Below are 27,705 nucleotides of genomic sequence, written 5' to 3'. Positions count from 1 at the left end.
AAGATTTAGGTTGAATGTTTTTTTTGCAAGAAAGAACCCCTTTGCACACACATAGGGGAGGGGTAGGTGCAGACTGGACCACGTAATTCAAAACACCGCACCACCACATAATTCAAAACACCGCACCACCACATAATTCAAAACCCCTCACCACCACGTAATTCAAAACACCTCACCACCAAGTAATTCAAAACACCGCACCACCACGTAATTCAAAACACCTCACCACCAAGTAATTCAAAACACCGCACCACCAAGTAATTCAAAACACCACACCACCAAGTAATTCAAAACAGCTCACCACCAAGTAATTCAAAACACCGCACCACCAAGTAATTCAAAACACCGCACCACCAAGTATTCAAAACACCGCACCACCAAGTAATTCAAAACACCGCACCACCAAGTAATTCAAAACACCTCACCACCAAGTAATTCAAAACACCTCACCACCAAGTAATTCAAAACACCTCACCACCAAGTAATTCAAAACACCTCACCACCAAGTAATTCAAAACACCTCACCACTAAGTAATTCAAAACCCCTCACCACCACGTAATTCAAAACACCGCACCACCATGTAATTCAAAACACCTCACCACCAAGTAATTCAAAACACCTCACCACCAAGTAATTCAAAACACCTCACCACCAAGTAATTCAAAACACCTCACCACCAAGTAATTCAAAACACCTCACCACCAAGTAATTCAAAACACCTCACCACTAAGTAATTCAAAACACCTCACCACTAAGTAATTCAAAACACCTCACCACCAAGTAATTCAAAACACCTCACCACCAAGTAATTCAAAACACCTCACCACCAAGTAATTCAAAACACCTCACCACCAAGTAATTCAAAACACCTCACCACTAAGTAATTCAAAACACCACACCACCATGTAATTCAAAACACCTCACCACCAAGTAATTCAAAACACCTCACCACCAAGTAATTCAAAACACCTCACCACCAAGTAATTCAAAACACCTCACCACCAAGTAATTCAAAACACCTCACCACTAAGTAATTCAAAACACCTCACCACTAAGTAATTCAAAACACCTCACCACCAAGTAATTCAAAACACCTCACCACCAAGTAATTCAAAACACCTCACCACCAAGTAATTCAAAACACCTCACCACCAAGTAATTCAAAACACCTCACCACCAAGTAATTCAAAACACCTCACCACTAAGTAATTCAAAACACCTCACCACCAAGTAATTCAAAACACCTCACCACCAAGTAATTCAAAACACCTCACCACCAAATAATTCAAAACACCTCACCACCAAGTAATTCAAAACACCTCACCACCAAGTAATTCAAAACACCTCACCACCAAGTAATTCAAAACACCTCACCACCAAGTAATTCAAAACACCTCACCACTAAGTAATTCAAAACACCTCACCACTAAGTAATTCAAAACACCTCACCACTAAGTAATTCAAAACACCTCACCACCAAGTAATTCAAAACACCTCACCACCAAGTAATTCAAAACACCTCACCACCAAGTAATTCAAAACACCTCACCACCAAGTAATTCAAAACACCTCACCACCAAGTAATTCAAAACACCTCACCACTAAGTAATTCAAAACACCACACCACCATGTAATTCAAAACACCTCACCACCAAGTAATTCAAAACACCTCACCACCAAGTAATTCAAAACACCTCACCACCAAGTAATTCAAAACACCTCACCACCAAGTAATTCAAAACACCTCACCACTAAATAATTCAAAACACCTCACCACTAAGTAATTCAAAACACCTCACCACCAAGTAATTCAAAACACCTCACCACCAAGTAATTCAAAACACCTCACCACCAAGTAATTCAAAACACCTCACCACTAAGTAATTCAAAACACCGCACCACCATGTAATTCAAAACACCTCACCACCAAGTAATTCAAAACACCTCACCACCTAGTAATTCAAAACACCTCACCACCAAGTAATTCAAAACACCTCACCACCAAGTAATTCAAAACACCTCACCACCAAGTAATTCAAAACACCTCACCACCTAGTAATTCAAAACACCTCACCACCTAGTAATTCAAAACACCTCACCACCAAGTAATTCAAAACACCTCACCACCAAGTAATTCAAAACACCTCACCACTAAATAATTCAAAACACCTCACCACCAAGTAATTCAAAACACCTCACCACCAAGTAATTCAAAACACCTCACCACCAAGTAATTCAAAACACCTCACCACCTAGTAATTCAAAACACCTCACCACCAAGTAATTCAAAACACCTCACCACCAAGTAATTTAAAACACCTCACAGCCATTTGTGATGAACCGTGATGAACCGAAAGAACCTTCTTGTGCTTTTCCTCGAAGTTAGTTTTGACATAGCCTGGAGGTGTGTTTAGGGTCATTATCTTGCTGTAGCATGAACCCATGACCAACTCGGCGTATACCAGAGGGTATTGCAACGATTGCATGGCGCTGCAAAATGCTGTGGTAGCCCTTTTGGTTCAGGGTGCCAGTCAATCTGTGCAAGTCGCCGACTCTGGATCCAGCAAAAGAGCCCCAGACCATCACGCTTCCTCCTCCATGTTGGATAGTTGGTGTCACACACTGAGGAACCATCCTTTTGCCTCCTCGATGACGAACAAAAACCCTGCGTGATGAACCAAAGATTTCAAATTTTGATTAATCGGTCCACGAGACCTTCTTCCAGTCTTCAGATGGCAAAATAAGAAAAAGAGGCTTGCCTGGGCCATGAAGCACCGCCAGTGGACTACTGAAGGGGTTCGTCCCACAGCAATATAATGACCCTAAACACACCTCCAGGCGATGTCAAAACTACCTTCGAGGAAAAGAACAAGACGGTAGGCTTCAAATCATGGAATGGCCAGCACAGTCTCCAGACTTAAACCCCCATCGAACTGGTTTGGGATGAACTGGACAGAAGGGTGAAAGCAAATCAACCTACAAGTGCAACACATTTGTGGGAACTTCTGCAACAGTGTTGGGAAGAACTTCCAGTACAATATTTGATTTCCATTGTAGAAAGAATGCCACGAGTGTGTTCGGTGGTTATATCTGCAAAAGGTGGCTACTTTGCAGAGTCAAAAATTTAAATGAAATTTTGTTAAACAAAATGATTCTATGATTTCTTTTTTATATCCAATTCTTTATTTGTTCTATGCTTAATTTCAGAGAACATTGAGACATTAAACTGCGTAAATTTCAGTTATATCTGCAAACTGCGAAAAAATTGAGGTGTTCTAAAACTTTTGACTGGTAGTGCATATATATATATATATATATATATATATATATATATATATATATATATATATATATATATACAGTCACGTGAAAAAGTACGTACACCCCATGTAAAGTTTTGACTTTTTCAACATATTTCAACATACAGCTATTTGATCTTCACTTCAACAATATTGATAGATAAAGGTGACACAAAATAACAAATATCATGAAACATTTACATTTTGTAGTCCATTGTATAATTTAAATAAACATAAATGCAAATTTCGCATGTGGAAAAAGTAAGTACACCCTTGGCTCTAATAGGTGGTATTGCCCCCTTTTCGCAGAAACAACCTCAAGTAGGCGTTTCTGATAACTGTCGACCAGTCTCTGACATCGACTGGGAGAAATTTTTGCCCACTCCTCCATGCAGAATTCTTGTAGCTGTGCGATGTTTGAAGGGTTTCTTGCATGCACAGCTCGTTTCAAATGCCCCCACAACATCTCGATGGGATTTCGATCCGGGCTCTGACTTGGCCATTCCAGAACCCTCCATTTCTTTCTTTTCAGTCATTCCTTGGTGGATTTACTGGTATGTTTAGGGTCATTGTCATTTTGCAAGGTCCACCTTCGGTTGAGCTTCAACTTTCCGACAGATGGCCTCACATTATCCTCAAGCACCCTCTGGTACTATGAAGAATTCATCGTGGATTCTATGATGGTGAGCTGCCCAGGCCCTGATGCAGCAAAGCTGCCCCAAACCATAATATTTCCACCACCATGCTTTACAGTTGGTATCAGGTTATTGTGGTCAAATGCTGTCTTTGGTTTTCGCCAAACTTGTCTTCTGGTACTGTGGCCAAATAGCTCTACCTTTGACTCATCTGTCCAGAGCACATTGTTCCAGAAGTGCTGGTCTTTGCCTGAGGTTCTGAAGTTCCAGAAGGTAAAGGTACTTCCTGAGGTTCCAGAAGTGCTGGTTCATTGGCAAACTTTAGTCTTGCCCTGATGTTCTTTCTGGACAGCAAAGCTTTCCTCCTGGCACACCTCCCATATAGATCAAATTTGTGAAACCTCTTTCTAATGGTAGACTCGTGCACTTTGACATCAACAGTGGCAAGAGCTACCCGTAGGTACTGTGGTGACATTCTGGGGTTCTTAGAGACTTCTTTCAGCATCTTGCGGTCTGCTCTCGGGCTCAACTTGCTGGGGCAGCCTGGCCTGAACAAGTTTGCAGTTGTTTGGAATCTTCTCCACTTGTATATGATCTTCCGGACAGTCGAATGATTGATTTCAAATTGTTTGGAGATCTTTGTAAATCCCTTCCCAGACTCGTAGGCATCCGTAACCTTCTTTCTGAAGGCCTCAGAGAGCTCTTTTGATCTAGGCATGGTGACGCCGCACACTTCAACAACAAAGAGCAAACCAAACTAAATGTCTGAGGTTTAAATAAGACAGGTTCCTCCAAGATCCTCTCGAACGATTTTTTTGTTTTTGTACACAGAGTCGAGGCTCGTGAAAGAGCTAACATTTATCAAACAAACAAATCAAACAAACAAGCAAGCAAGCAAACAAAATATATCAAAAGGGGAGCGGTCGACAAGATGGGGAGCAGTCGACAAGATGGGGAGAGAAGGGGAGGAAGCACACAAACACAACATTTGAGAGCAGGGACATCGGGAGATGTGTGGGAGGGAGAGGGCCTGGGGGGAGGCAGGATAGGTATAAAACGCAAGGACACCAAGGACTTCCAGGAAAGAGGTCGGCACCTCAAAAAAGTGGATTTGGGGTGAAATTAGCGGGGGTAGAAAAGATCAAGGTTTTGGATTGGGGAAGATAAGAGATGGTGGTGAACAGCTGTTTTAAAGACCTGGAGGGAGGAGTGGGATTGAAGAGAGTGAGGGAGTTTGTTCCAGAGGCGGGAGAAAAGAGGAATGAAAGAGTGAAGGTGAGCAGAGAGTCTTGATTTTGGCAGTTTAACCATAAGAGGGTTGCTGGCAGATCTTGTTCGACCTGTAGGAATATTTGGGGGACAGAGCACAGAGAGAGCTGGGGGAGCAAGGCCGGAGAGGAGTCGGTGGAAGACGGAAAGACCACCAACCTGCCTGCGCTGAGTAAGTGAAAGGCCCTCGGAGATAGCGTCATCGCGGGAGATTCCAATGATTCTGAACGCTTTGGTTTCAACAGCGTGAAGACGAGCTAGGTGTGAGGCAGGAGCACCAGCCCAGAGGGGAGAGCAGTACACCATTGAGCTGTGTATGAAAGCCTTGTATATGGTGAGGAGCTCAGGTGTGCCAAGGAAGGACTTCACACGACGGAGGATGCCCAGTCGGCGACTGGCTTTGGAGGCCAGCTTGGAAATGTGGTTTTCCCAGGAAAGATCATGGCAGATAGTGAGACCCAAAAGCTTGAGTGACAGAACTTCTTGGAGAGGATTATTCAGAAAGTAGATGGGAGGGTTGTCCAGTCGGTCTTTTCGGAGAGACATCGTAAGAGTGTGAGATTTGTCAGGATTGAAAGACATGTTCCACTTGTTTGCCCAGTTTGTGATTTTGTCCAGGTCTGCAGAGAGTGAGGATGCTGCAGACTGCCGATCTGAGGGATGAGGAATGGAGCGGCAGAGAGTGGAGTCATCAGCAAAGAGATAGAGAGGATTTTCCAGAGAGTCAGAGAGATCATTGATGAAGACCAGAAAAAGCACAGGGCCCAGAACACTGCCTTGGGGAACTCCAGCCTGAACAGGAAGAGGAGATGAGAGAAACCCATTCAGGGCCACACGTTGACTACGACTAGAGAGGAAGTCCGCCAGCCATGCGTGGAGAATTTGCACCTGATCATTTGCACCTGAGCTGGTGCACCTGATTCTAATTTTAGGTATTTGAAGTAGTGATAAATGTAGGAGTGTACTTACTTTTTCCACATGCGAAATTTGCATTTATGTTTATTTAAATTATACAATTGACTACAAAATGTAAATGTTTCATGATATTTGTTATATTGTGTCACCTTTATCTATCGATATTGGTGAAATGAAGATCAAATAGCTGTATGTTGAAATATGTTGAAAAAGTCAAAATTTTACATGGGGTGTCCTTAGTTTTTCACGTGACTGTATACATATATATATATATATATATTCACACACACACGCACACGTACACACACATACATACACACACACACACACACATATATATATATATATATATATATATATATATATATATATATATATTCTACACATATAATTAACCCCAATGCTCTTTCAGCCAAAGAAAACTGCATAAAGAAAACAAGAAAAGCTGCACAAGGGAAGTCCATTGCAGTTTCAAACCCTGCCTGGGTTCCTCTTCAGCTGCAAATATTCACAAGTAACACAAACATAAAAATCGCAATGTTACACGCCCCCCTTATGTGCCAGACCAGTTTCTTCACTTATTGGCGAGTCATCAGCGACAGTCTAAAATCACCGAGGGTCACAAGCATCTATCACATGCAATGCTAATAGCAATTAACCCGTGAAGAACAAAACCCAATAAACTCTTTAACCCATCTCTAACGACGATAACACTTCATATTAGCTTCTCATGTGTAGTCTACTTTGAGTTGCTGCTAAATGACATATGCAATAATAAATGTCGCTAAATGATGCTGATCAATATGAATTAAAGATTGCTGAATGACAAACTTGGTTTCTTCTCCCCCAAACTAAGCTGTATTAATGAGTCATTGCTATAATAGTTGAAAACACTAGTGGAGGACTCAAGTAAATTGTTGATGCTCACAGAATCCATATATTGTAACTCCGGAACATGTCGAAGACGTTTGCACAGCAGTGTGTGTATGAGCGAGCTATCGCTGGCACAATGGCCAAATGTCAAATTCTGAGTCGGAGTGGCAACCTGACCAGGATTGTGGCCCAGTAACTGCTTTGGCATCACCAACGCACTGCGTAGGGCATGGTACATGATGATGATGATGATGATGATGATGATAAATGTTAAACCCGAATATAAAAGCTCTGGATCACAGCAGATGGCAAATCCCACGACGAGGTTAATTACACATCACTGAAGATCAGAACAGGGTCAGGAACAGAACAGAGAGAACTGGTTCACATCGCATGGGATGTGTTTTCATAAACAGTATAAATCATTTAGATTTAACATCTCGGATTATCAGTTTGAGAAAAGGAAAACGAGATTTAAATATGAATTTCCTTAGTTTTCTGCACGTGATCCCAAAGAAAACTTTACAAAGTGAACACACGAACACAGCACTTACACGAACCACAGCTCCTGATCTTGGGAACAGTTCAAACAATTGCTTGTGTTTTCATTCATCCTTTATTCCTCGATTCAGATCACGAGTCGTTATTTCCCTGAAAGAGGATCGAGTGATGGTGTAAATAGCTGAGAGTGGATCGGACATTTTGGGGATAATTAATAACATTTTAAACGATATTGAAGTTTAATATTATTTTAACTACGGAGGGAATGAGTTCACGAGATCACCTTCCTTCGACATTAAACAATAAATACGTTTAAAGTTCGTATCGGAATCCTCGATGATCCGCGAGTGAACACATTTCAATGTAAAAAAGTGCAGATTCACCACTTTAATTACATGATCACAAACTCCTTTATAAATCGAAGAAAGCAATTATTGCTATAAAATGTACAATTTTATAAACGAAATAACTTTGTACAAATTGCTAAATCTGATGTGCAAGTTCATGGCTTAAAACCCTTAAATGGTAAGTGAAATATAAAACATGATCAATGGTTCGATAAAAGATAAGTTGGGAGAAAAATCAATGAAAACATCTTTAAAACGAGAAAAGCACTCGGTGGAGAGAGCATCATACCTCCACCTGGTGAACACTTTATGTTTCGTATCCCACCGATAGGCCGGATCTGGATTCGGACCTGAATCGCAACCTAATTGGGTTGTTCTTGTCACTTACCCAAATCATCCACCTCGTTTCGTCCAAATTCATCCATAATGTTTTGAGATATCCTGCTTTCTATCGTTTTGCTTTATCTCTCAATGGTGAAGAATCACTTTTAAAATTCTAGTTTTCGAATCTTCACCAAAATCTAAATATTTCGTCCTTGTCACACACACAAGCTCTCCACCCAATTTTGTCCGAATCCGTCCACAAGTTTTTGAGATATCTTGTTTACAGACAAACAAACAGACAAACAGAGAAGGGTAAAAACAACCACCGTTCACCTTTGGAACAATATTACCCAGAAAACAACTGGTTACATTTTCCCTGTTGTTGACATTATTATATTAAGCTATGAATTTACTGATCATGCTTCGTCCCTCTTACCCTGAGATGCAGTATCCGAAGATTTTAAAATAGCATTACACGTTCTGAAAGATCTTCTATTGTATCTTAACAAAAGTAGAACAGAATACCAAATACCTTTCGGACAATCGAGGAACGCTTGTAACTTAACTTGGAACGGTCGTGATATTATTCACTCATTTATAGAGTCTGTCCATCTCCCACGAGCATCCATGCTCAGCCAATTATTGAAAGCCTCAATAGCGTTTGCTCTTGAAGGTGGTGCTGTGGTTAAATGCAACACCTATCTACAATTGGACCCGATAATGAACAATTCTGTGAAATAAAGTCCCAAAGGAGATGCCATGAAAATTCAAACTCAGAAATGTTAATCTTGAATTTTCCCCAAGACCTTTGAAAGTTCATGACGAACGATACAAGACCCAAGATTCTGTTTTGCAAAGAAGCCTCAACAGATAACTTGAAACTCACAAAAGGCAGCACAGTGAACTACCACTGACCCCGAATGAGTGCAAATGGATCTGCCCAGCCTGGAATGTTGGGATCCTTTGCTTCCACAGTGCAAATATTAGTGACAAAGGCCAATCGCATCATAAATTGCTGTTTGCCGCCATATAGAGATTAAAATAATAAATATAACGAATCTCGTCAATCCAGCAGAAGTTTTGCGCTGTTTGCTTGTTGAACACAGCCATCATGTTACCCAAAGAATGAAGTTGCATGGCAAAGCAGCAAATAGCATGAAAAATCACTCATAGAGCGACACTTGGCAAAACAGAACGAAGTAGAATGGCACTTGGTAGAGGATCCTTTTGACCTCAAAAATAATTAGTGGTTGAATTCAGTGACCTAATACGCAAACCGTCTTCAAAGTTTAAGTTAATCGGATGAAAATTGACAATTTTAGGAATTTGGCCTATGTTGACCTTTTGGCCTATGTTGACCTAGAAATAGTTGGTGGTTGAATTCAGTTAGCTGATATGTAAATCCTATTCAAATTTCAAGTCAATTGGATGAAAATTGAGGATATTAAAAATTTGAAATTGTTGTTGACCTTTGGCCTATGTTGACCTTTTGGCCAATGCTGATCTCAAAAATAGTTGGTGGTTGAATTCAGTTAGCGGAAATGTAAATCCAATTCAGATTTCAAGTCAATCGGATAAGAATTGAGGATTCTGGAAATTTGGAAAAACGTGGTTGACCTTTGGCCGATGTTGACCTTTTGATCTTTTGATCTCAAAAATATATAGGATTTTGTCGGACCACGAACTCTACCATTTGGTGACGTTTCGTGAAGATCGGTTTAAAATTGTGACCTGCAGGCAAGTATAAGTGAGCGGACAGACAAACAAGCACACAAACCGGAGTGATCAACATACTTGCAAAAACTTTTTTTGAAAAAACTTTTCTTTTTTGAAATACCAACTTCTTTCCTGGAAGTCCTTGGTGTCCTTGTGTTTTATACTTCTCCCATCCCCCACCCCCATTCCCACGCCTCCTCCCCCCAAGCCCTCTCCCTCCCACACATCTCCCGATGTCCCTGCTCTCAAATGTTGTGTTTGTGTGCTTCCCCTTCTCTCCCCATCTTGTCTACCGCTCCCCTTTTTATATATTTTGTTTGTCTGTTTGATTTGTTTGTGTGATAAATGTTCGCTCTTTCACGAGCCTCAAATCTGTATACAAAAATATATATATATATTTTTTTTTTTGGCGAAGTCATGACTACCTCATTTACCTTCATACACAGCATCGTGCTGCATTAAAGCACAAATATAATGTAATCACATTCTTTTGCATATTATTGACAAATGTTGATGTGCTACGTGGTTGTATTTGGTTGCTTTGGTGACTGTTTAAGCAAGCATTGACAATGTCAGTGTTGAAGGGCCAAAGATCCAGCATTGTTTTTTAGTGGTGTGAGGATTATATCGATTTTTATGGAATAAACAAAGAACTGAATGTGGTTTTTAATTCTAATAATTTTTTCAGGTGCTACAGTTAAAAAAGCCGACCCGTGAGGTACCGCCCCTAAAAATTGTGATGGTCAGAACGTCATCTGCGTGACGTAATCAAAGGGAAGGTCTTCTCGGCACACAATGGATAATGGCCGCACAACGAGCTCCAGACTCGTCAGAAAGTGAATTTGACAAAGATTTTTCCAATCAAGAATCCTCTGATTGTCAAACTCATTGTAAAAACTACCTGCAGCAAAACTATTCTCAATATGACTTAGGGGGTCACGCGGGTAATCAAAATTGCTGTTTTGGGGAGTGTGGGCCAATCGAGTATAAAAGGACACTCAAAAACGTGAATATCTTCCTTCCAGGATGTATACTGTATTCAAAAAAGGAACAACGATGAAGTGTTAAGTTTTCATCTATTAGCTAAAACAAACATGGCTTTCTGTGTTTGCGGCCCTTTAAGATGAGTTCGGGTTAGGGTGAAAGTTACTTCTGGGGTGAGTGAAGGGGTTACCTGCAGGGCTTAGAGCTGCATTTGTGATGAAGTTCACCTTTTTAAGGAGCACCTTATTCAGACAAGACTGAATGAGGCACCATCTGGACTTTGAAGGATACAGATTCAAGAGTTCAGCCTTCAGGGTTGCCAGATGTATTCTGGTTCTCCTGGAGGTGGACCCACGTTTGTTGTGAGCCTTGTGGAATGACGTAAAGTTGGCATCTGTTGGGTTAGCTTTCCATGTTGAGAAAGCAAGCTCTTTGATAGCCATTGCCTCACGATTACAAGCTTCAGGAAACCAAGCTCATCTTATTGGGAGGAAGTTAACAAGCCAGGAGAGGTGGAAACCTTGTCTTCCGCAAGCAGAAAAGTTGGTAAGCTGAGCAGTGTATTATCTACCAAGTTGAATGCATGAAATATTCGGGAGACACAGCCTTGACCAATTCCTTGAGATTCAGGACGTCTTTAAAATGTTGAGAGAGAAGCAGTAGCACATCCAAAATCATAGTGTGGTTGCGTCAGAATGAAGATTACAATAAAATCCTGACTACTGCTGCATTTGTCTATATTTGAACCAACAACACCCGATATTCCAATCCGAGTGTAATCACTGGGTAATCATACCTTTATGTATTGTTACGGACGCGGTTAAGATGTTATTTTGACCGAGCGGTGGTGTAACCGCGGCCGAACAGTTATTCCCCGACTAACCCGATTCAACCCCAAACGTTGGCCGTATCGCACCGCAGCTGCTCAATAGGGAAAAGACAAAGACGACGGATGTGAAGAAAAGGAAGACGAAGGCAAAGGAAGGTTTGGAAATACGATTACTATTTATTACTATTTACAGGCTCAAAATAACCAAGGAGAAGGAAAGATAAGAAAATTAATAATAATAAGATAAGAAAGCTTTAGGAAAGGAAAGATAAGAAGCTTTTAGAGACACAGTGAAAATACTAGCTTATCTAACAGGCTTAACTTATTCCCAGGGACAAGACAAAAGACAGACTACGAGCACACTTACACGGGGAATGATGATAGGGATGGCAGGTGGATGGCTGGCGAGATAGGGAGGTCCAACTGGTCCTGCAGCATGATCGACTCGTTGGGCAGCCGCCGTTCCTTCGCGGCCCTGCTCCAAACTGCCGTCCAGGCCTCACGCTGCTGTGGCTGCAGTTTCGGTGGCTCCAGCTGCAGTAAAATGCAGTTTCGGTGGCTCGAGCTGCAGTAAGTGCAGTTTCGGTGGCTCGAGCTGCAGCTCAACTCTGGACTTCTCTCGGACTCACCTCAAAGCGCCTCTCTTGGACCCAACTCAAAGCGCATCTCTTGGACTCAACTCAAAGCGCATCTCTTGGCCCCAACTGCTTGGACTCCCTCTCGTCTCTCTGTAAAAGCTCATCTCTTTGGGAATTGGGAAATGCCCTGCCGTGGGTTATATAGGCCCCGCCCCTCAACCTTTGCGAACCTCCCCGATCGCTCTTCCTCCGCCCTCTCCAGCCAAACCCCTGGCTCATGGTTGGTCGAGTGGAGCTGGCTCACTCCTCCCCTCTATGACGAGGTGGAGACACGCCTTTCTTCTCCGACCCTGCCTCGTGGTCAATGGCGGCAATTGGAGGGGAGGTAATTGGCAATGGCGATCGAGGCCTGGCAATGACGAAAGGGGGAATGAAAGTTTTGGGAATGGGAATGAAGGGAATCTATCTCTTTCACTGGTGCAATGGAGTATTTCAATTAATGGGAGACACAGCCTTACCCTAAAACACATAATAAGATATAACTATCGAACAGGGGTATTCTATGATTGGCTGACGTGTATGCTTTTGGACTAATTATGGGACGCCCTTTGACCTTTACACAGCTCCGGAGGCAGGAGGCGCAGGATAACAATAATAATAATAAAGCACACAATAAAAAAAATACAGTCCTCATATCCGCAACACTGCACCCTCCTCCTCTTAGGCACGTCCCGGGCCTACAACTTTTATTTAGTGTGACACGTAGGTGTAGTTCCCTCTACTTTTAACCTGACCCTGAGTGCGACAGTTTTAAAACATAAATAAATGTGTCCCGCTGCTCCATTGCACCCTGCCTAACAGACATACGCCCACAGTTAACCGAATTGCGGAATGGTCTTCAAACTATATATTGACGGTGGGGAGCATTATTTACAATGACTCTGCTTTTATTTACAAAACTCAACCCAGGACCTGTAATTGTTCTTTCTGGGGGGGGGGGGGGGGGGGAGACAGTCTGCTCTGCATCAATGCACCATGACAGCACCTATAACGCACCAACACACCCTCAAGCACCAATCGGTGCAGTCACCACAGTTCATCAGTGTTCAATGAATGTTCAATAATAAAAATAAATCAACAACCCCTAACCCTGCAGGTGGTCTCTTGCTCTTCGGCTCCCTCTGCTGGCTATTATTATCTCTTCCAGTTGTTGTCATTTTCTTTGCTTTTCTTACTGGCGGCCTATTTGAACTGAAAAATGCACCCAATGTGTCCTTTTTATTTATCTTTATTTATGGCCCACAGGGCCGACTACGTGTGGTTCACCTGTGAGGCATCGGTGCCCTGTGGTCAAGGTCCGCCAGCAAGATTTCGGGCCCTCATGGCCGGTTCCAGCAGAGGGGCCATGCCCCAACCCATGGGGCCCATACGTGGTGCTCGGCCACAGGCATGTGGTCCATAATGTGGTGCATCGATGCAGACAGCTGGTTCTGGGAATTCCGGGCGCACAATGGAGGACTCACGCACGCTCCCCTCGGCGCCCAATGGCGCACAGGTCATGTGGGAGACAAAAGGGGGGAAGACAAATGAGCGAGGGGTAAGGTCACAAGGGTACACATCAATAAGGCAATGCAAGGCGAAATGCGTACGGAGGGCGAAGTGAGAAAGCTCGTCCCTACCGTACGTCACCCCCCTGTCACCTCCACTACCCTTGCCCTTACCCCATATTTACAAAATCTACCCATTTACAATCCGTCGCTACCGTCACGTCTTCCCCATATTTCCCTTATACCAAATTCGTCACCACAATCCCTCTACTTCAAAATTTGCCATCACCCAATTCATCATCAATCCTCATAAGGAGGAAGAGATGGAACACAAAGCACAATGTCACACCCACGTCATGATGCGTCTCACAATCCAAAACATTTGCACATAAAAAATAATCAAAACATGGCATGGTGTGGAGTTATGTCACCTTAGGTGAGTGGATGCTGATGGTGCGAGGAGACTCCAATCCTAACTATCCTCTAAATGACTTTAACACACGTTACACTACCCGGGGTCTTTCCCTGCCAATCCATTGGCCAACTTACACTATGGGTTCTAAAAACCAATCCCCATTGACCAAACTGTGGTGCTTCTCAATTTGGGGTCTCACTCCCCCGATTCATCTCCCGGTGCCCTTGCACAATTTCTGGGCTGGGGCGTGTAGCTCTCCCAGCAGGTCTACCCACCTGCACACCTCCACCACTGTAGTTGCCACCCGAGCTTACCTGCTCCTTAACCTAACCTATCTACTGGGGAAGGCCCCTCCTGGCTCTGTCACCCCTTGGTGCCCTCTGGCACTGGGCTACCCGGGTCCGTCCTCCGGATCCTCGGGCCCCATCCACAACAACTACTACCGGCTCCCAGAGCCCACCTGCGGCCTCACCTGGCCGACATCCTAACAGTGGTGGAGTGCCCAAACCAACTACACACACTAACAGGCTACACGCCCAGCCATTTCCACAACACTAATGCACCCATCCAAACATCATTCTTCCACCCGCACCACAGATGCCAATATCCAACCACAATTTACCTATACCCTCTACCTAACACTTACACTACCCGGCCCGGGTATTCTTGATGGGGGTCCATCCTTCCCCCATTCACACCTTCGCACCATCCACTCCACTCCATAGTTTCCACCATACTCACTCCACGACCATCCATTCCAATACTCCTTATATTCCACACTCCATGTATTCCACACTCCATGTATTCCACACAACCATTCTCCATTCACCTGTAGTTGCACACCTGTGCAATCATACCTGGTGCCACCTGCACCCTCCTTCTCCCTGGACCATTTGGTCAGCACAACTCATCACTATCACTCACTCAAACACTGCTCCACACACCTGTTCAGTTGCACACCTGTGCAATCACACCTGTTCAATCACACCTGTTCCTCACACACTGCTCAATACACTTGAATACACCTCCAACACTCACACGGCATCATCTCAACTACCTGTTGCCCTGCTAACTTAGTGCTCCCCGTCTTCCCTTTAAACTAAGCACATACCACGTCATTATCATCCACTCTAAGCTACCTGCGTCCCCAGCTACCTGGTGTCATTGTCACTAACTAACCTTACCGTTACCTAATGTCAATCTCTTCTAGACCCCTACACACAATATCCTAACCCACCCGGGCTAGTTTTCACTGCCATACACCCCATAACTCTAGTGCTCCTTTGCCCCACTCTGTGAGGGATGGTGGATTGGCCGTCCCATCACACGGGGCATCTCTCACTATAAATTTTGCTCGTCCAAATCCAACCAATCAAAAATTTTCTATTTACTGCCAATTCTATTCCAATCATCAAATTTTGCCTTTTTCTAATTTTGGGTCCAAAACACTAACCTCATCACCCGTCTACTTATAAGATCCTCTCGGTGCGCCAATTCACGTCTACAGCCCGGCTTCGTAAAGCCGAGCAATGAATGCGGGTTGTTTGGTGCCAGCGGCTGGATGCGTCCGGCACTCGGTGCAGGGAAGGACGCTTACCCGGGCCGAGATCCCACGCACCACCTCGGCGTGGAGCCATCCAATTGCTCGATCTCGACCTGCCGGAACGCCTTAACAAAAAGGGGTCGCCATAACGACCCTTCCTATCGGGCTGCCCGTTCCACCTAGCGGAGCACGGACGCGGCCGTTCCAAGCGCGGCCCAGCGTGGATCACGTACGGTGGTCCTTTCGAACCCGCCGTGGTTCGGATCCCCGCTGGTTCTCGCGGCACGCGAAGCCCGGCACGCACCGAGGGACCGATTCGGCTATAAGTCGCTCTAACCGCTAACCCGGTTACCGTCGATGCCTCACCTGCATGCTTACACGCATACGCTACCCCTTTCACCCTCACTGAGCTCGATGCTCCAACGCCGCCCGTACACCCCGCAGCCCGTTCCTTGCTCATACATCCAGCTGTCTCCATGCTCCTCGTCATTGCACCTTCTCTTACACACCCAGGTACACTCATTCCGCTCACAGACTTGGTCACACACCTGACCACCGAACACCTTTGCACACACTCGTCGCTCGCACACCTCACCAACACACCTCTTCGCGCCCCCTTCTCGGTCACCTCCTCTGTGACTATCACAGGTGTGCTCTCACTCGCACACCCAACCACGTGCCTCACGACCAACTCAAGTGTGCATTCCCACACACGCTCTACCATTCCAGGTGTGCATCCTTCCATTCCAGGTGTACATCCTCGCTCACCTGTCACAACCAACTCACGCTCCGTGTCACTCTCACTACTTTCACCACCACTCTTGACAGCGCACTCACCCTCACTCTCGACAGCACACTCTTTCCCCATGCACCTGTCTGTTACACACCTTTCTCGCGCATCCTCTTGCGCACACTCTTTCGTTACATCCTCTGTAACTCTCACCACAGGCGTGCATTCTCCTTCACTCTTGACAGCGCACTCTTTCCCCATGCACCTGTCCATTACACACCTTTCTCGCGCATCCTCTTGCGCACACTCTTTCGTTACTTCCTCTGTAACACTCACCACAGGTGTGCATGCTTCCGTTACATCCTCTGTAACACTCCTCACTACGCGCTTCCATGTGCTCCCTCGCACACGCGCTACGACCGACTCACTCTCGACAGCACACTCACTCCTTGGCGCGCACTTTTTCCTCACACACCCCATGGTCGGACATTCTCGCACACCTCTTCCTTCGCACACCAGACCTGTCGCACACTTCACCAACGGCCTCTCACGAACACCCGGGTCCACAACAACCCCCAAGCCGACTGAAGCTCCCCTCACATCATGTACATTTCCACGTATATCGCCACTCACCTTGGCACCTCGTCTCCTCACCTCCTTCGCCACCTGCAAACCCTTTATTTGGTTAGTGAGCACACCATTATGAGTTGAGCACCGACCTTCTACATATTCCATCACCTCCTCCTGGATTTCTCTTTTAGTTTCTGTCCGTCTCTTCTTAATTTCACTCACCCCCTCTAACACCTCCTTTAATTTTTGCTTCACCTCTTTTATTTCCCGGTGCGTCTCCTCAAGTTCGTCCTCTAAGGCTACCGTGACCGTTTCTATGTGCGTCCTCACCTCTCGGTCCTTCGTCTCCATTATCTCCGTCACCTCGTCCAACCTCATTGTCAGTCCCTCACGTACCATCTGACATTGCCTCTGTGTCGCTATTAAGTCATTTTTAATTTATTTTTGTGTCGCCTTTAACCTTCCTAGTACCGCAGTGTTCCTTTGCACCTGCTCCACTAACTCCGTCTGTCCCTCCGTCAGCTGTTCCACCTCCTCCGTCAGGTCCTCTATGCCCCCTTGTAACCTAGCCGTTCCATTTCTCACCTCTTTCTCTATACGCTTTTCGCCTCGCTTTACCTCCTCGCGTACCCCCGAGACCTCCTCACTTACACCTCGTCGTATCTCCTCTTTCATTTCCTCCCTCTCTTTTGTAGATGCCACCCTCATCTGTCCCAATTCATCCCTCTGAGCATCCAATTTACTTTCTAACCCGATTTTCACCTCCTCTATCTGGTTCCCCATCTGTTCGATTTCCCGGGCGGATTGCTCCCCTATTTCCCGCAATTTGTCTTCCATCCTATTTTCTAACCCCATTAACCCATTCTTTACCTCTTTTATCCCATTGTCTAACCCCTCAAATTTTTTTTCTAATCCCTTAAAATTATTGTCTAACCCCTCACCGGTACCCCTCGCTTCGTCCCTCATTAGCCCCAATTGCTCAATCTGAGTCCTCGCTTCGTCCCTCATTGCCCCCATACTGTTTTTCAAACCTCCAATTTGGTCTCCCATTTGTCCCATAAGGGCCCTCATTTGCAGGAAAAAAAGGTTCGAATCCACCAGCGGCGCTGCTACGGTTGCGGGCGCCGTGGCCATGTGCGAGGCGCCATTTTGCGCGCCCGTAACCTCGTGTGCGAGAGCGCCATTTTGCGCGTCTGATACCCCCTCAACCACATTGCCAATGTTCTCCTCCTCTCTTTCATCCACATACATTTCCCCTAGGTCCTGGGTCGATTCCACCCCATCTATCTCTCCCACCGGCATCCCGTCGCCTTGACCAGCCATGGCGCGATTTCAAAATTCGGGTTTTGCTTTAAAACACAAATTTCCAACAGCTTGTAATTTTGAGCGGGTTAAGCGCGCTTCGGGCTTCGTATCTCACTCCCCGACACCAATTGTTGCGGACGCGGTTAAGATGTTATTTTGACCGAGCGGTGGTGTAACCGCGGCCGAACAGTTATTCCCCGACTAACCCGATTCAACCCCAAACGTTGGCCGTATCGCACCGCAGCTGCTCAATAGGGAAAAGACAAAGACGACGGATGTGAAGAAAAGGAAGACGAAGGCAAAGGAAGGTTTGGAAATACGATTACTATTTATTACTATTTACAGGCTCAAAATAACCAAGGAGAAGGAAAGATAAGAAAATAATATACAGAAGCTTTTAGAGACACAGTGAAAATACTAGCTTATCTAACAGGCTTAACTTATTCCCAGTGACAAGACAAAAGACAGACTACGAGCACACTTACACGGGGAATGATGATAGGGATGGCAGGTGGATGGCTGGCGAGATAGGGAGGTCCAACTGGTCCTGCAGCACGATCGACTCGTTGGGCAGCCGCCGTTCCTTCGCGGCCCTGCTCCAAACTGCCGTCCAGGCCTCACGCTGCTGTGGCTGCAGTTTCGGTGGCTCCAGCTGCAGTAAAATGCAGTTTCGGTGGCTCGAGCTGCAGTAAGTGCAGTTTCGGTGGCTCGAGCTGCAGCTCAACTCTGGACTTCTCTCGGACTCAACTCAAAGCGCCTCTCTTGGACCCAACTCAAAGCGCATCTCTTGGACTCAACTCAAAGCGCATCTCTTGGACCCAACTGCTTGGACTCCCTCTCGTCTCTCTGTAAAAGCTCATCTCTTTGGGAATTGGGAAACGCCCTGCCGTGGGTTATATAGGCCCCGCCCCTCAACCTTTGCGAACCTCCCCGATCGCTCTTCCTCCGCCCTCTCTAGCCAAACCCCTGGCTCATGGTTGGTCGAGTGGCGCTGGCTCACTCCTCCCCTCTATGACGAGGTGGAGACACGCCTTTCTTCTCCGACCCTGCCTCGTGGTCAATGGCGGCAATTGGAGGGGAGGTAATTGACAATGGCGATCGAGGCCTGGCAATGACGAAAGGGGGAATGAAAGTTTTGGGAATGGGAATGAAGGGAATCTATCTCTTTCACTGGTGCAATGGAGTATTTCAATTAATGGGAGACACAGCCTTACCCTAAAACACATAATAAGATATAACTATCGAACAGGGGTATTCTATGATTGGCTGACGTGTATGCTTTTGGACTAATTATGGGACGCCCTTTGACCTTTACACAGCTCCGGAGGCAGGAGGCGCAGGATAACAATAATAATAATAAAGCACACAATAAAAAAAATACAGTCCTCATATCCGCAACAGTATGTATGTATGTGTGTGTGTGTGTGTGTGTGTGTGTGTGTGTGTGTGTGTGTGTGTGTGTGTCTGTGAATAAGAGAGAGACAGAATTGTGAGGAACATAAATGAAAAAACGAGATTTGTGTGTGACCCACTCCCCCGTGTGTGTGTGTGACCCACTCCCCATTTTGTGTGTGTGTGTGTATAAAGGTGTATATATTTGCATATATATATATATATATATATATATCGTTACAGATTCGGGGGTCGGCGCTCCCCTTACCAAGGGGGGGGGGTGTTAACCTGGCCAACCCCTCCCCTTGTCCTTTAAGCTGGCCGTCCCCCATTGCTGGAAATTATAACGCTCCTCCGCGGGCGAGATTGGCCAGGTTGATTGGTCAAGATGGAGTTCCAAATACCTGCGTGTCAATCCTTCCGCGAAGCAGGGAAATAACTCCCGCTCGAACCACGGACAGGTGGAAATTGCCAAGTGGTTTAGCAATCCGCGATTCGAGCCGTTAGCAAAAGACTAACCCGATTCTGAGCGATTGGACAAATCGTGCTTTGCGGTACTCAATGGGGAAAAGACAAAGACGATCGGATGAGAGAAGAAGAAACCAAAAGGTAAGGAAGAACAAATATGGTTTATTAACTATTCTAATAAAAGAGGAAACGAAAGAAGGGCATATACAAGAAGAAGAGCAAAAGGACACAGGGCAAACTTACACAGTCTTATTTACCACGCCCAGGACAATACAGACAGACTTACACAAAAGGGGAATAGCAGGAAGGAGGAGAAGGTCCAGGCAGGGGAGGAAGGTCTGGGCAGATGGTTCAGGTGTTGAGGTCCGGCTCCAGGTTCACGCTCCACTCCGGTCCACGCTTTGGTTCGCGGCGAAACCCAGCAGGCAGTGCGGTTAGTATTGTCGCGGGAGCGGACCGACTCTCTCACCGTCTCTCCCTCTCTCTCTGCTCTCTCAAAGTAGTCCCACGTGAGCGCTTTTATGACGCGCTCGCGTATCAAGCCGCATGCTTTTTGACACACCCACCAGTGAGCTCGCCTCGGCCCTGATTGGTCGCGAGGGCTCGCCGACTCCTCCCTTGGTGACACGTTGACGGGGCCACGCCTCGCCCCGACAACTCCTCCCCCTTTTTCTCTGCTCTGACCGCATGATTAATGGCATTTGGATCGAGCGCTGCGGCAGCGAAGGCTCAATGCAGCAAACGCTGCTGGCAAAGGCGCGCAATACAATTTGGAGGGCGGCAAGCCGCAAAATGAATGGAATTTGAAAAGGGGCCTATGTTATTTGATTAATGCAACGCAGAGTCAAACTATTGGAAACAGAGCCTTACCTGAAACACATACTAATGAAATAACTGAAGAAGGTCCTATGGTGTCCTACGTGTTGCAATATGGACTAACTAGGGTGTGACCTTTGGAAGATGGGGATATTTACAGGGAATTATTTACAAGGCTTATTATTTCACAAAGTGAAGGTTCTAAAAACCGTAACACAGCACCCTCCCTTTCGCCAGGGCCGTCCCGGGCCGTTTCACAAGGGATATCTTTTACCATTATATGTGACACTTAGGTGTGGTTACCATCTACTTTTAACCTCACCCTGGGTGCGACATGTTTAAAACTAGATATGTCCCGCCTGCTGCGTTGCATTCTACCTAACTGACTCACACCCACAGAATAAACGAATTCGGAATTAATTTTCAAACTAAACATTTACGGTGGGGAGCATTGTTTACAAAGACTAGTACTACTATTTGGATTATTTACAAAACTACACCCAGGACCTGTCTTTTTGGGAGACAAAAAGCAGATGGTTTAAAAAGAGGAAAGGTCATGCACTGCACTGTACCGGTACACCATACCCACATGCACAGAAATGCATAATCAGTCATAACTGCACTAAAAAGCACAAAAAGCACCACCAAAGCACCACAATCAGCACCATCCAGTGCACAGTCATACAGTTTGTATAATAATGAACTGGCGTCTTCTCTGCTGGGCCGATGTTCTTGGCTGCTGGGCCGATGTTTCTAGGTGTCTTGGTGTTCTCTGCTTGCGGCCTATTTGGTCATAAAAAGGGCACACAACGCGTCCGCTTTTTAATTATGGCCCACAGGGCCAACTAAGATGGTCCACCTGCTTGATGCTGGCAGCAAAGGCCCGCTTCCAGCAGAGGTGCCAGGCCCCCAACACGTGGGGTCCATACATGGTGCTAGGCCACAAGCGTGTGGTCCATAAGGTGGGCTTGGCCACAGAACGTGTGGTCCATAAGTGGTGTACCGGTCCAGGCAGGCAAGCAGCGAGGGTGCGGGTGCACAACTGCGACACCTGCACACTTTCCCCTCGGCACACAAAGACCACGGTCCATGAGTGGGGAAGGAAGACAAAGCAGGGTTAGCGGGGTGCAAGTGTACACATCAATACAAGGTAATGCAAGGTGAGGTGCGCCGGAGAGCGAGCCGAGAAAGCTCGTCCCTACCGTACATCCCCCCCCCCCCCCACCCCCCCATGTCACCTAATCTACCCTTGCCCCTACCCCGTATTTACACAATTTACAAATCCGCGCTAATGTCCTGTCTCCCCCATATCTCCCCTAATTCCGAATTCGTCATCAATTCCTCTAAACCAAATTTGCCATCAATCCCAATTCCTCATCAATCCCTGCCAAGGAGGGAGAGATGGAACCACAAACACAATGTCACCCCCACGTCATGATGTGTCTTACAACCAACCAAACATTTGCTCAAAAATCTGGTGTGGAGTTTTATTACCTCAGGTGAGAGGTCTTTGTCGATCTCAGGTGAGAGGTTTGAGATCTCGCGAGATCTTTGTCGGCGAGGTCACATCTTTTTGAAGCTGTCCATGCACTCACGCTTTCGAAGCTAAGTAATTTTTTCACAATTGTATTTTGTCGAGACTGTATCAATCTTTCGGTGTGTGTACCTATAGCGTGTCTTTAGGAAAATTTTCGGTGTTAATTTTTCGTACGTGTATACACAATCGTCGGTTAATTCGTGTCGTGTATTCTGAGGCCTAGTACTAGTACTAGTAGGCTTAGGCTACCGTCTCCGACCTTGTGGTTTTGTTTTCTCTCAGCGGTTCAACGAATGCGCTGCAATTACTTTCGTTCTCTGTTTCATCCCAGTCGTTCACCCCATACTTCCTTGTTTAATATCTCTACTCAAAAAAAAAAACCCCAAAAAAATATTTCCTTCTCAGTTCTTATTCGTTTGTTTGTTGTTCTTATTTGTTCGTTCGTTCTTCGTTCACGTTGTTTGTGATCACGCGATCACGTGGTTAGAAATGTTTAATCTCTCCCCTGAAGAACTGTATTCTGTCATATATTGTAACACCTTTTCTTCTTCTCCCATAAAAGGATGCTTTCATCTTGCTCACCAAATCTATTCATTCCCAAAAAAAAAAAACCCATCTCTTACAGTTCCTTTTTTCTACATTCCCGAAACTCTCCAACCCTTCACCCCTCCTTCAGAGTCCTCAAACGTATTTTTGACTCGAAGGTCTCAAACTCATTTTGCAAAAAATGTTCGTTTCCCATGAATCGTACACTTTTCAAAATCCAATCTCACCCCTCCCCTCCAAATCTTCCCCATCCCCCCTTCCCTCCAAAACTTCCCCATCACCCCTCCCCTCCAAATCTACCCCCTTACCCCTCCCCTCCAAATCTTCCCCATCACCCATCTCTTTCAAATATTCCCCCTTGCCCCTCCCCTCCAAATCGTCCCCATCACCCATCCCTTTCAAATCTTCCCCCTTGCCCCTCCCCTCCAAATCTTCCCCATCACCCCTTCCCTCCAAAACTTCCCCATCACCCCTCCCCTCCAAAACCTCCCCATCACCTCTCCCCTCCAAATCTACCCCCTTGCCCCTCCCCTCCAAATCTTCCCCATCACCCATCCCTTTCAAATCTCCCCCCTTGCCCCTTCCCTCCCCTCCCTCCTAAACTCCCCCCACACCCCACCCCTCCGAGACTCTCCCTCGCTCCTCCCCTCCTAGACTCCCCTCTCACCCCTCCTCCTCAAAGCGTCCTCCCTGCTTCTTCCCCCTTCCAACTTTCACCTACATCTCCCCCAACCTTCTGCTTCGCTCTACCCCCTCCTCAAATAACACCTCACTGTGCCTCACCCAATCTCCATCATACCTTTTGTCTGCCCCATTCTTCCCTTTCTCCAAGCTATTCTGAAATCTCTGACACACCTTCAACAGCTCTCCCTACCTCTTCCTCCTCTTCCACATCTTACCCTACCCCTCCCCCCCCCCCCCTGTTCTGTATCTGATGCTCCCCCTTCCTCTTCATTAACGGTATGGACCTCAAACATCCGGGGCCTTCGCTCAAACTTGACTGATCTCTCCATACAGGTTGCTTCTGACAAACCAGATGTGATCTGCTTAACAGAAACTTTCCTCCTTCATGATGTCTCTGATTCCTTGGTATCTCTCCCAGGTTACTCCCTCCTCCGGTATGATAGACCTGAGCCTCGTCCTGGAGGTGGGGTTGCTATCTTTATAAAAAACTCTTCCTCACTCGCCCTCCACTGCCCTCTCTCCACCTCACCCCCAGGAATACCTTTGGCTACGGTTTCCCCTTTGCTCCCACCTTTTGTTCATATGTGTGTTGTACCATCCACCAAACAGTGATGACTCCATCTACATCTCGCTGTCTGATAATATGGACCAACTTCTATCTACCCATCCCAACTCTCTCTTCCTCATATGTGGTGATTTCAATTGTCACCATGCCAGTTGGCTGGGTGTGGGTACCTCTCTCACCAGCCATGGCTCTTCAGCAAAGGACTTCTGCGACTCACTGGGACTGACACAATCTGTCAATTTCCCGACCCGGATCTCAGTCAACGGAGCATCTTCTCTTCTGGACTTGGTTATGACTAACTTCCCTGAAAATGTCTGCTGCTCTTCTTCTGCTCCAATCGGCTCATCTGATCATGTGCATGTTAAAGTGGACGTCTCTCTGACCATTCTCAGAGAGCCTCCTCAGCGTCGGCGAGTCTGGCATTTCACTTAGGCCAACTGGCACGGTCTTCAAGCAGCCATCAATCATCTGGACTGGTCTCCCATCTCTACTGCCTCTGACATCAACTCATCCTGGGAATTCTTTCAAAGTAAATTGCTCTCTCTCTCATGCACAGATTTATCCCATCTCGTCTTCAGTTGTCATACCCTTCCTCCCGTCCATGGTACACGGATTATTGTGGTGAGGCTGTTGCCCAGAAACAACTTGCTTTCGTCTCCTGGAAAGCAAATCCAACGGAAGGAAATCTCATTTCCTTTCACAAAGCCCGAAACAAGTGTGTGTCCACCCTCAGGAGAGCCAGGAAACAATATCTCTCCGTTCTCAAGACCGAACTCTCTTATCTGTCTCCCTCTTCCAAATCCTGGTGGCGTCTGTTCAAATCTGTTTCTGGTGTTTGTTCCCCCTCCATCCCCTCCCTCACCTCAAACGGCTACACGGCTGACTCCGCACATGAAAAAGCTGAATGCCTCAACTCTGTGTTTGCCTCCAAATCTTGTGTCCCAAACCCATCCCCTCTGTACCCACCGTACCCAGTCGTACCCAGCTGCTCCTGGACTCTGTGTCCTTTCCTCCTGACAAGGTGGAAAAGTTTCTGTCAACCCACGACTCTGATTCTGCAACTGGTCCTGACGGCATCAGCCCACGGGTCCTAAAATCATGTTCTTCCGCTCTTTCACTCCCTCTCTCTGTTCTCTTCACCCTCGCTTTTGCTCAAGGTCATCTGCCATCTGCTTGGAAATCAGCCATAATCACCGCTATGCACAAAAAAGGTGCAAAAACAGATCCTGGCAACTACAGACCATTCAGCCTTCTCCCAATTATCAGCAAAGTCATGGAATCCATCATTGCTTCAGATATGAAATCTTTCCTCTTCTCCAATGGCTTGATCTCTGACCATCAATTTGGTTTCAGACCTGGTCACTCTACTCTGGACATGCTGCTTCTGCTTTCTCAACAATGGATGGAGGTCCTCAACGCCAAACAGGAAATTAGAGCTGTCTCCCTTGACATTTCACGTGCCTTCGATACGGTCTGGCACCCCGCTCTGCTCACCAAACCCTCCTCCTTTGGTATCCATGGAAATCTCCACGCATGGCTGGCGGACTTCCTCTCTAGCCGTAGTCAACGTGTGGCCATGAATGGGTTTCTCTCATCTCCTCTTCCTGTTCAGGCTGGAGTTCCCCAAGGCAGTGTTCTGGGCCCTGTACTTTTTCTGGTCTTCATCAATGATCTCTCTGACTCTCTTGAAAATCCTCTCTATCTCTTTGCTGACGACTCTACTCTCTGTCGCTCCATTCCTCATCCCTCAGATCGGCAGTCTGAAGCCTCCTCACTCTCTGCAGACCTGGACAAAATCACAGACTGGGCAAACAAGTGGAACATGTCTTTCAATCCTGACAAATCTCACACTCTTACGATGTCTCTCCGAAAAGACCGACTGGACAACCCTCCCATCCACTTTCTGAATAATCCTCTCCAAGAAGTTCTGTCACTCAAGCTTTTGGGTCTCACTATCTGCCATGATCTTTCCTGGGAAAACCACATTTCAAATCTGGCCTCCAAAGCCAGTCGCCGACTGGGCATCCTCCGTCGTGCGAAGTCCTTCCTTGGTACACCTGAGCTCCTCCCCACTTACAAGGCTATCATCCGCAGCTCTATGGAATACTGCTCTCCCCTCCGGTCTGGTGCTCCTGCCTCACACCTAGCTCGTCTTCACGCTGTTGAAACCAAAGCGTTCAGAATCATTGGAATCTCCCGCGATGAAGCTAACTCCAAGGGCCTTTCACTCACTCACCGCAGGCAGGTTGGTGGTCTTTCCGTCTTCTACCGACTCCTCTCTGGCCTTGCCCCCCCAGCTCTCTCTGGGCTCTGTCCCCCAAATATTCCTACAGGTCACACAAGATCTGCCTGCAACCCTCTTATGGTTAAACTGCCAAAATCAAGACTTTCTGCTCACCTTCACTCCTTCATTCCTCTTTTCTCCCACCTCTGGAACAAACTCCCTCACTCTCTTCAATCCCACTCCACCCTCCAGGTCTTTAAAACAGCTGTTCACCACCATCTCTTATCTTCCCCCATCCAAAACCTTGATCTTTTCTACCCCCACTAATTTCACCCAAAATCCTACACTTTTTTTTTTTTTTTTGGAAATACCAACTTCTGTCCTGGAAGTCCTTGGTCCCCTTGTGTTTTATACCTCTCCCCCCCCCCCCCCCATTCCCACGCCTCCTCCCCCCAAGCCCTCTCCCTCCCACACTTCTCCCTGCTCTCAAATGTTGTGTTTGTGTACTTCCCCTTCTCTCCCCATCTTGTCTTCCGCTCCCTCTTTTTATATATTTTGTTTGTCTGGTTGATTTGTTTGTGAAATAAATGTTAGCTCTTTCACGAGCCTCGATTCAGTATACAAAAAAAAAAGAAAAAAAAAAAGGTGAGTGGATGCGAATGGTGCGAAGAGATTTTCTAATCTAAACTAAATTTCTAAATGACATTAACACACTTTACACTACCCGGGTCTTTCCCTGCCAAACCATTGGCCATCTTTACTCTATGTGGTTCTTGGAACTGAACTCCCATTGAACATACTGTGGCGCTCACCAATTTTGGGTCTCACTCCCCCGATTCTACTCCCTGTGCCCTCGCACAATTTCAGGGCTGGGTCGTGTGGCTCCCCTAGCAGGTCTACTTACCTGCGCACCTCCGCCACTGCAGTTGCCTCCCGAGCTTACCTGCTCATCACCCTAACCTACCTGGGGAAGGCCCTCTGGCTCTCTCACCCCCTCGGTGCCCTCTCTGGCACTGGGCTACCCGGGTCCGTCCTCCGGATCCTCGGGCCCCATTGAACTCTAACTCTACCTGGCTCCCAGTGCCTACCTGC

This window comes from Myxine glutinosa, chromosome 4 (genome assembly GCF_964187855.1).
Source record: "Myxine glutinosa chromosome 4, kmMyxGlut1.1, whole genome shotgun sequence".
NCBI lineage: Eukaryota > Metazoa > Chordata > Myxini > Myxiniformes > Myxinidae > Myxine > Myxine glutinosa.
Note: the sequence above shows the minus strand (reverse complement) of the source record.